At 45.3% G+C, this 9,400-nt stretch overlaps 1 long non-coding RNA gene across 1 annotated transcript; it reads right to left on the bottom strand.

The window, feature by feature from the left end:
- Positions 1-326: 326 nt before the first annotated feature.
- On the bottom strand, positions 327-3,766 carry LOC109308223. The gene is made up of 4 exons (XR_002100553.1): positions 3,706-3,766; positions 1,149-1,178; positions 570-624; positions 327-488 (listed from the first exon to the last, which is right to left on the bottom strand). It is a non-coding gene; the product is annotated as an uncharacterized LOC109308223 (long non-coding RNA).
- Positions 3,767-9,400: the final 5,634 nt, after the last annotated feature.

Genomic DNA, 9,400 nt, shown 5'->3' with positions numbered 1-9,400 from the left:
CTATTTCACAGAAACCAGAATTAATGCCCTTTTCAGAAATCCTTCTGTTCCTATATGCATGAGAGATATCTGCTTTTCGTGACAGTAGTGGGTTTCTCCACTTGTTACAGACAGCAGTACAAAGGAGGCATTTTGCCCTGAGAATAAAGAAACAATATGTTTGCTCCTGATTTTTTCCTCTATCAAGGCACATATTTCTTCTTGATTTAAGAACCTACCACCACCACGAGTGAACTTTGTTCAAATCTACTGCAAGTCTGAAGTGTGAGACTACTTGAACATCAAGAATTACAACAGCATTTGTAAGGAGTTCATACCTTTAGGACCATATGATTTATTAACAATACTGGCAGTCACAGAGGTTGCTTGCCATGATACAGACCAGTTGCATTCATGACAGATGGAGGTCAGTGGAGGGGAGTGGAATGGGTACTGTCATAGATCCTTCATCAAGTTTTCATTTGTCTGTAACTTACGGTTGTGGTAGCCTGTGGGGAAAGGATCTCATTTGAATGTTTATTTTTCCAGCTTGAAAGGCGCTGTTAATTAAACATTCATATGTTTTATACCTGAAAAAAGAGAAATTGCATGCTAGGGACTTGTAACTTGTATCACCAGCCTTTACTGTCAGTCATATATCCAAATTAAAATTAAACACATAGGAAATTGAAAAAGGCACAAAAGCTGGTTAGAAAGTACAGCAGTTCTTTGAAAATTCACAAGGAAAACAGAATACACATAGTACATATTATCCGGGGCATAATATCCTTGAATACTATTTCACTTCCCTGTTCAGCCTCTAAGTCCTGTTCACTACAAAAACAATTATATGGAAGTAGAACTTTCATTAGACTGAGTGAAAACAAATCAATGGAACTATTCAGGGTGGTTGCAAAATTGGGCCCTTAAACTGCATACCACACACTAGTGACAAATAGATTAATTTACCTAATTGCTCAGCAGCCTCCAAAACAAATTGCAGTTGCATATGGCCAGTAGTCACTATGGTAAACGTCCCTGAATATTATGTATGTAACATCAAGACTAGAAGGCAGGACCCTCAGTAAACAAAATACTGTTCTCTCCTCCTTGAGTGCACAGAAATTTTCTTCAATAGTCATTTAACACAGAGCACACTAATACAAAACTTATCAAGCATTAACTGCACCCTGTTTTCCCTGAAAAAATAAGATGTTAAATATTCATATAAAACAATAATTTTCCTTCCAAATTTCTTCTAATCATGAATGTGATGTAAGATATTAAAACCCAAGGTAAGGTTTCTCACATTATTTCAAAATTCTTAGAAGACACTCTTATTCTATAAACAAGCCTTCCACTGGTGAATACACATAGATTTCATAGACATTAGGGCTGGAAGGGACCTCAGAAGATCATCGAGTCCAGCCCCCCACCCAAAGAGCAGGAAGTCAGCTGTGGTTATAGGATCCCAGCAAGATAAGCATCCAATTTACTCTTGAAGGTGTTCAATGTACACGTCAAATGCAGAACTGTATTAATCAATCTTTTCTCCTGGGGATGTAGAAGTCCTTGTCACTGAGAAGCCGATTCCAGTACAATTAATCTTATGTTGTCTACTACACCAGTCTTGAAGACAGCATGGATACTACAAATCTGTGGTTGAAGAAAACATTCCTTAGTAATTTCAAATAAGTTTCATGTATTGACAATTTCAGTTTTATACTTAACACATTTACCAAAGCCTTCTGTGTAATGAGCTTTTGGAACTAAAACCACAAACCACTATCACTTAAATTAAAGGGCTTCTGTTGACTAACAGGAAGTAGTAGGCTTTTTTCTTCACTAAAATTACTAAAGCAGGGCTACGCAACTGGCAGCCCACAGGCTGCATGTGGCCTGTGAGGGGTTAATTTCCAGCTCTCAGACTTTCACTTGGCTGCCCCTACCCCCACTGCTCTGGCTGCAGCAAGAGCTGTTGTCTCTGGGCTCCCCTTTCCTCTTCTGACTTCCACTTCCTGCCCTGGACTCAGAGGGCAGGGTGACCTGGCACAGTCCATGATGCCAGGGGGAACCTGACGGCCTGGGGCACCTATTCAGTGCAGTGCAACAGGGGAGTCTGAGCCTGAGGAGTTGCGGGAAAGTCTGGGGTGCCTGCATACACAGTTGCCCGGTGGAGCTGTGGCCTACACCAATGCAGTCCAGAGTGTTTGGAACCTGGTGATGTGGCCCACAGGGTGTGCAGGCCCCTACCATTTACCATGTGAACTACCTTGCACTAGAGGAAGACATGATCACACACACTGAGTCATCGAATTACATTGGCATCAATGTTATACACCCTCTTAATAACAGCTAAAAGGATCAAACTGTACCTGTTATCCTTATGGCTTTTGTTTGTTCATGCATTACAGTTTAAATAACTGATGATTAACCATTAAGAGAGGTTCCTTCTCTTCACATCCCTAAGCAGACCACAACCATCCAGCACAGAACCAAGTGATTCACAGTTTCAAATACGTACTTGTAGCAGGATACTAAGGTGCCAGCTACTCTCAGAGCAGAGGCACAGGTGCGGGTTGCTAGGGGCAACCACTGGGGGTCAGCTGACCAGAAGGGGCAGGGCCTGGCACGTATAAACCCCAGGGCTGAGGCCAGGAGGGCAGTTCCCTGCTGGCAGCCAAAGGGGAAGGGGCTCTGCTGGACTGAGTAAAGAGGAGAGGCCAGACTGCAGGTATGACCTGAGATTGGGGAAAGATGGAGCAACCCTGGTGTGGCAGGAAGAATGATGGTGTAGCCGATTGGCAGAGATTTATGTTATAGCCTATGGGCTTGAGTTTTCTGTTTACTGTTTACAACTGGTGGTTTGGGTGAGGCTATTAGGGGTTGGAGGAGGCCTCATAGGGGATCCATGGTGGCGTAGGGACCCCAGCACCAGAGCGGGCGCAGCATTTTTGGGATGCACTGACCCCAGCCCCAGAGCAAGGGGGGGGTGAGAAGCCCCAGAGTGAGACAAGGCTGCACAAAGCCCAGGGAGATCAAGGAGAGAGCCAAATTACAACAAGGTCCAGATCAAGCCACGTCAGTATAATCTGCGAGGCTTGGGCTGCGGTGTAGGGGAGGAAAAGGAGCTGCAGATAATGCCCCTTGACACCAGGGCAAATAAATGGGCAGCCTCCCACTAATTAAAATCCATAATTAATTAAGATCAAGGCTTGGCAAGTGAAAAGGTAGGCGGTTGGCCCGTAACAGGAGGGCAGAGTCACTGATAGACAGACTCTAGTAGAGGCACTCCTGTCACAGTACTCCTGTTCTTTGCACTAAATACAGACCTGGGACTGAGAAAACCCAGCCCTGGGGCTGCTTTTTTTACCCCCCACCCTACTCTGGGCTATTTTTTGCCTCTCCCAGCCCCTTATCCCCTCCGCACCCCCAGCCAGCCAGCCCTCTCAACCCCCATCCCGCAAGCGCTTGGGGTGCAGCCACTTTTATCAGCATCACCACTGCTGGAGCCAAGCAAGTAAGTCCCAGTGGGGGAAGGCGCAGGAGGGATGGGGTCATAGGTTCACTGTGAGGGACCCCACCCCACCCATGGCTGACACCTCCCACCATCCCCCAGTGGGCCCCCAGCCTCCCTGCCCCCCTCCATCCTGACTCCAATGATATTGGACAGCCATTTTGAATTGATTTAACCTCCCCTTAACACCCCCAAATATCTATACTTACCCCTAGTGACAATGCTTCATACTTTTCAGATTGCTGGGCTGAGCAATGAAGTCAGGATTCCCCATGACTTGTTCAGAGGAAACCCAGAAATAATAATAATTATGATTACTTCTCTTGCATTAGTGACTAAGGACCCCTTGAGGAAATCCTTGTGAAACAATGCAGTGCCATGCCATGAAGAGATGTCCAAGCTAGCTCTGAATAACCTAGTTTGGGCACCAAAGCAATTAGCTGAATTAGTGTGGCTAATATATCCAACATTTTGAGTACCTTTCCTTTCATTTTGAGTGCTTAGGGAGCTGTGCTGCTTTAAGCATACAAGTTAACTCAGACAGTGCTAGCTTGAGCACTCTGCACAGCACTGTGTTGTGCAACGTAGTTACTTGTTATGAGACCTGAGCCAGGTACAAGACTCCCAAAGTACAAAATACTGCACAGACTGAAAACATAAACAGTGTCCACTGCCTAGAAACTCACAACGGAACTCTAAGAGAATCAGAACAATGGATAATGTTCTAATTATTATTTGTATATAAATGGAACATGATTCAATCTTCAGCTGAACTAACAGTAATTCACTAATACTACTAATAATGGCAATTCAATAATAATTTACTACTAATATTTAATATGAATAATAGTGCTGTGATAAAGCAGCTGACATTTGCAATAATTATTATTGCATATGCTACATCTGGACCTACTGTACCCTATCGTACAGTGCTGGGACTAACTCTTAACATCAGAAAAATAAAGGTGTTTCACTAGCCTGCTCCAGGCCAATCAACTCCTCTGGCAAATATCCCCATCAATGGACAGGAACTGGAAAATGCTGAACAAATTGCGTATCTCATCAGCCATCTCCCAAAGAAGGCCAACATTCACAAGGAGATTCAGTATAGGATCTGATGTACCAGCTCTGCCTTTGGAAAACTGTATCATTGTGTGTTCAATGATCATGATATCAGGACTCAAACAAAGCTCCTATTACATAAGGTGTGGTAAGCCCAACTCTTCTCTATGAAGCTTGGGTGAACTACAGGGACCACCTGCAAAGCCTAAAACACCGTTACCAGTGCTACTTCCAGAAGATCCTTGGCATAAAGTAGGAGGATCATCATACAAATGCCAGTGACATCAGTAACGCTAACACCATCAGTATGGAAGCATTGATTATTCAACATCAGCTGCAGTGGACAGGGAACTGTGTGCACATGTCTGATGTACATTTACCAGAATAACTGCTGTACACCTAACTCAGCCAAAGACAAAGGCCATGCAGGGGCCAGAGGAAATGCTTCAAGGTGAACATTAGGTGTGCCACTGACATCACAAATTGGGAGAAAGTACCCTGGGACAGAGCTACATGGTGATGCCTTGTGAGCTATGGTACATCTTACTTTGAGGACAACTGTCTTGCTCTGGAGACAGAAAAACAACATAAATGGAAGAAAAGAAAACAAGACGGAGAAAATTGTGGAATGACCCTCCCTTTAACCACCACCTGTGGCATTTGCCAGACTCTATGGCTATAGGATCGGCCTTCTTAGCCATCAACAGATTCATTTACAACCCTCTACTGGACCCGTTGGAGTGAATCATCCTCAACTGTGAGAGATCACAGATGACTGCAAAGTTACAATACAGTCAACTCCAAAGCCTGCTGAAAATAACACAAAGTTTGGGGTCAGTAAAAGCTATATGTGCAGCTAGCATTTTCTAAAATGGATTGTGCCTTAATTTTTCCTATTTATATTGATGTAAATCTAGGGGAATTATGTTGAAGTTAGTGTAGTTGCAGTGGTTCAAAATGATAGGAAATGACAATTTGTCCAGTTGTATTTTAACTCCATAGTTTTTCTTCGCTCTGTGTAACTAAAACAGAAACTCCTGTATATAAATATGTCTGAGCTGTTCCTGTATCCAAGTAGAACCTGATCCTGCATTCTCTCCTGGATAGAAGAGAGAGATACAGAACCCTCATTCTAAATTGTTTTTCATTGGCGGTAGGGATAGTACATTGCCTTGGAAAATCTGTCTATGTATAACCTAACTCATTCCAGATATAATTGAATTAATGTGCATTAGTGACATCAATAGTTCTACGCCAGGAATAAATCTAGCCTTTTATTAATTAAGCTAGTGGCTAAGGGACTTCCTCCTTTACATTATGATTGTTGATTGTATTGATTTTCCTAGAATAATTTTCAATTATATTAAAAATATTTTTTAAAACCTTATCCTGGTTTATGTAGGAGGCTGTTTCCTGGACTAAACTGATGATATATATCAATTTTACTACCTGAAATGTATCTCAGAAACTGCATGTAAACTACATATTTGGCAGTAGGGAGCTTCTGTGTGTAATCTGTTTACATTCTGCCAGATATCTAAAGTGCACAATCTCATATCTGATTGACCTTTATCATGCCACATTCTGACTTGCTCCCCTGTGAATTGAAAAGCAGATCATACAGCAACTCCTAAGCTGCTTTGTGTAACCTCAGTGACCTATTTCACTTAAATCCAACACAATAAGGATATATACTGATGTTACAGTTTGATCAACCTAACTAGAATTAAGTCAATCTAAGTACCAATCTGTACTGACAGGGAGGCTAGTGTTGGCAGAGTACAGGATAGGGCTGTGGGCCCTGGCCATGGGGACGCAGGCTCACCCAATCTAGCCACTCCACAGAGGTCACCCAATTCTCGTCTGCCACGACTTGATGTTGAATGATACTTTATCAGGAGGTGGTCAGTTCCGCAGCAGATTGACTCGGATGCACTGGGATTGGTTCTTCTTTTGGGGATCCAACCTCCCATACACCCTGTCCATATGCCACCCAGATGTTACAGCATCTTGTCCTTGGGTCTAAGTGGGTGATGTCTTTCTTTCCTTTGAACTTGTGGGCTCATGGTTGCCTTGAGCCTGTCTCCAATATATGACAGCCACCTTGGCCACCAGTCACCCTGTTGGGGCATCGTGCACGTGAGAGGACTAAAGAGTAACACAAAAGAGGCAACTTGGTACTCAGGTAAGTCTCTCAGTCTTCTTGGCCTTGCAGCTTGTAGGTGGAGTCCTCCCACTGCAGCATAATTGGTTCTAGAGGGTGGTGGAGTTTCTTCCTCTTCACGCAGTGTCCATCCTCCCTTAACAAAAGAAGAAACTGGTAAGGACCCTGGTTAGGTTTGCCTTTCAGTGATGCAAGGGCCCCAGCCCAAGAGGCTTCAGCATCAGCCCCCAGCATCCCTTAGTGGGTATGATCACCTGAGTTGTGGACCTTTCTTGGCCCTAATCCAATATGCAGGCCTGGGTACAGGAGCACCCCAATGGACACCCTCTACACTCCTGATGCATAACGCACCCCCCCCCATGAATCCAGCAACTTCCCCTGCAGACCCATCAGCCCCCAATGATCCCAACAACCTCCTCAAGACAGGCCAACCCCCACCATGGAACTGCTAGCCCTGCTTGATCCTGCCCCCCGCCAAGCCTGACTTACTTAAATACTAGCACTAGCGAAAATCGGCACATGTAGGAACTTGTAAGGAGGAAGGCTCTGGGGCTGGAGGGGACACTGAGGAGGGAAATAATTCCCCTGTACTTATCTCAGGAGTGGAAATGTTTTCTGTGGGAGCATGAAGCAACATACCACATGCTCAAAGCAAATGCTCCCTTAGGACTGGTGGCCAGCAGACACAGAAGGGTACTTATGGCCCCAGAAAGGGGCAGCCTGAGAGATACCACATCATCCAGGGAGCAGAGACACCACTGGACTCTCCTGCCAGCACTGGCCTGCAACCTTTTGCAGTACAGAGGCGCTTGGCAAATGGTATTGGTGTTTGGAGTACCACTGCTGAGGGAAGCACCACTACTGAGGCATGGGGATTGTTTGCCTGAAGCTGATGGACCCACTGCCAAATAGGTGCTGGGAAAGGGGTTGGGGTTCCTAGGGGCTGATCTCCAGAGGAGCCAAAGGAGGGGATCTATAGAGACTGGGAGATTTCTGTTGTTGTTGTTCTTTTGTTTTTCTTCCTTTTTCCTGGTCCTGACTGTGGCATTTAATTGGATTGCCTAATTGAGGGCAGGGTCAATAAAGAATCCTTATTTAAAGGAACAGATAAGGCAGAGTGCCCATACAGGGCCCCAGTCCCTGGGACTGACTTGGGTTCCTGGTTTTGGGATTGTTGAAGCACAAACTCATCCTTGCAACCACTGCTGAAAGGGTGAAGTGGCCAAAAGGGGGCCTGTCTCCTGAAAAAAATCAGCAAAAAGTAACATTAAGGGTGTGGTAAGGCTGGGGTGTAGAGGAGGTGAAGCATCACAAAGAGATTACCTCTCCTGGACTGAAACCATCTCCTAGTGGAACCAACTCCTGAAGAGTTGAACAACCAAAGCAGATTTGTGGCAGGAAAACAACTAACAGTGGAGAGCAGTTGGGGAAGATAACATCAATGCCTCCCTAACCAAATGGCACATAGGAGAAAGACATCAACTAGATGGGGGCTGAGGCATTATAGCACCTATACATGACAGACCTGATCTAAAGCAAGCTGCATGATTATTAATTGGGTCCCAAACACATGTGCACATACCCCAAGCCTTTCACTTCATTTAGTTTACATATAGGACTACAGCTATGTGGATGCAGCAAGGAAGGAAGAAATTTGGAAAAATAGGTCTACTCATTTGTTTACACACTTCATTTATGTAATTTATATTTATGCTGAAGTACCATTTAAATTTCTAATTAGTCATTTGTACATACAAACACCTTTTTTATACATGGTTCTGGTGCAATAATAATGCACCGGATGCAAATAATGAAACAGACACAGCTACACTTGCTTTCTTCATGCTAAAGGGATCACTTTTGTAGGAAGGAACCACTCAGCATATAAAGATGCTGAATTGACATGCTGTGGCCTTCATTTTTGTGTACAAGTTCAGAACATCAGCATCAATTCGGTTTTGTAGTCATATTGGCTGCATCTAGATGAGCACAGATATACAGAATGTGGCACCACAGACCCATCTGCAGCACCATATGCCACACATACAGGAGTTTCCCAGGCTGCTTCCTTGCAGCGCAGGGGAATTTTTTTGAGCTCAGGAGATCCCAGGGTCAAAAAAATCCACATAAAAAAAAGGAGGGCAGCATATGTGGGAGCAGTGTACGCTGCCAAAAACTGGAGCCTGGCTGGCCAGAGCCACACTCTGGCTGCCAACCAGGCTCTCAGCTACAGGAGTGCCATGGCTACAGCTCCTCAAGGCCCCAGGACCAAGGTTCCCTCTAAGGTGCACACATGCATGGCTGTGCACAACTTAAAGAGTGGCTGCGCACAGCCTTTTCTAGGCTGTGCACCAGGAGAGGAGCTGAAGGTCAGCTCCTAGGTGGGAGGAGCTGTTGCCCGCCCCAAGTGAGGCTCTGGCAGCTCCGGGACACTGCTCCACTCCCCCGCATGGCCTTGGGGGGTGAGGAGCCACATGGCTTCAGGGCCAGGGAGAGGACCAGTGTCTCAGAGCTGGTGGATCCTCACTGAGGCAGGCAGCAGCTCCTCCCCAAGGTGAGACAAGGCATGGATGGAGGCTGGCATTGGCTCTGCTGGCTCTGGGGAAATGCTCCACCCCCCGGCCCTGATGCAGGAGAGTGGAGCACTTCCCCAGAGCTGGCGGAGCCTTTGCCAGCCC

The sequence above is a fragment of the Crocodylus porosus genome, unplaced genomic scaffold (genome assembly GCF_001723895.1).
Source record: "Crocodylus porosus isolate Cpor-Errol unplaced genomic scaffold, CroPor_comp1, whole genome shotgun sequence".
Classification (NCBI taxonomy): Eukaryota; Metazoa; Chordata; order Crocodylia; family Crocodylidae; genus Crocodylus; species Crocodylus porosus.
The sequence above is the reverse complement of the archived record's forward strand: the minus strand, read 5'-3'. Positions and strand labels throughout refer to the sequence as shown.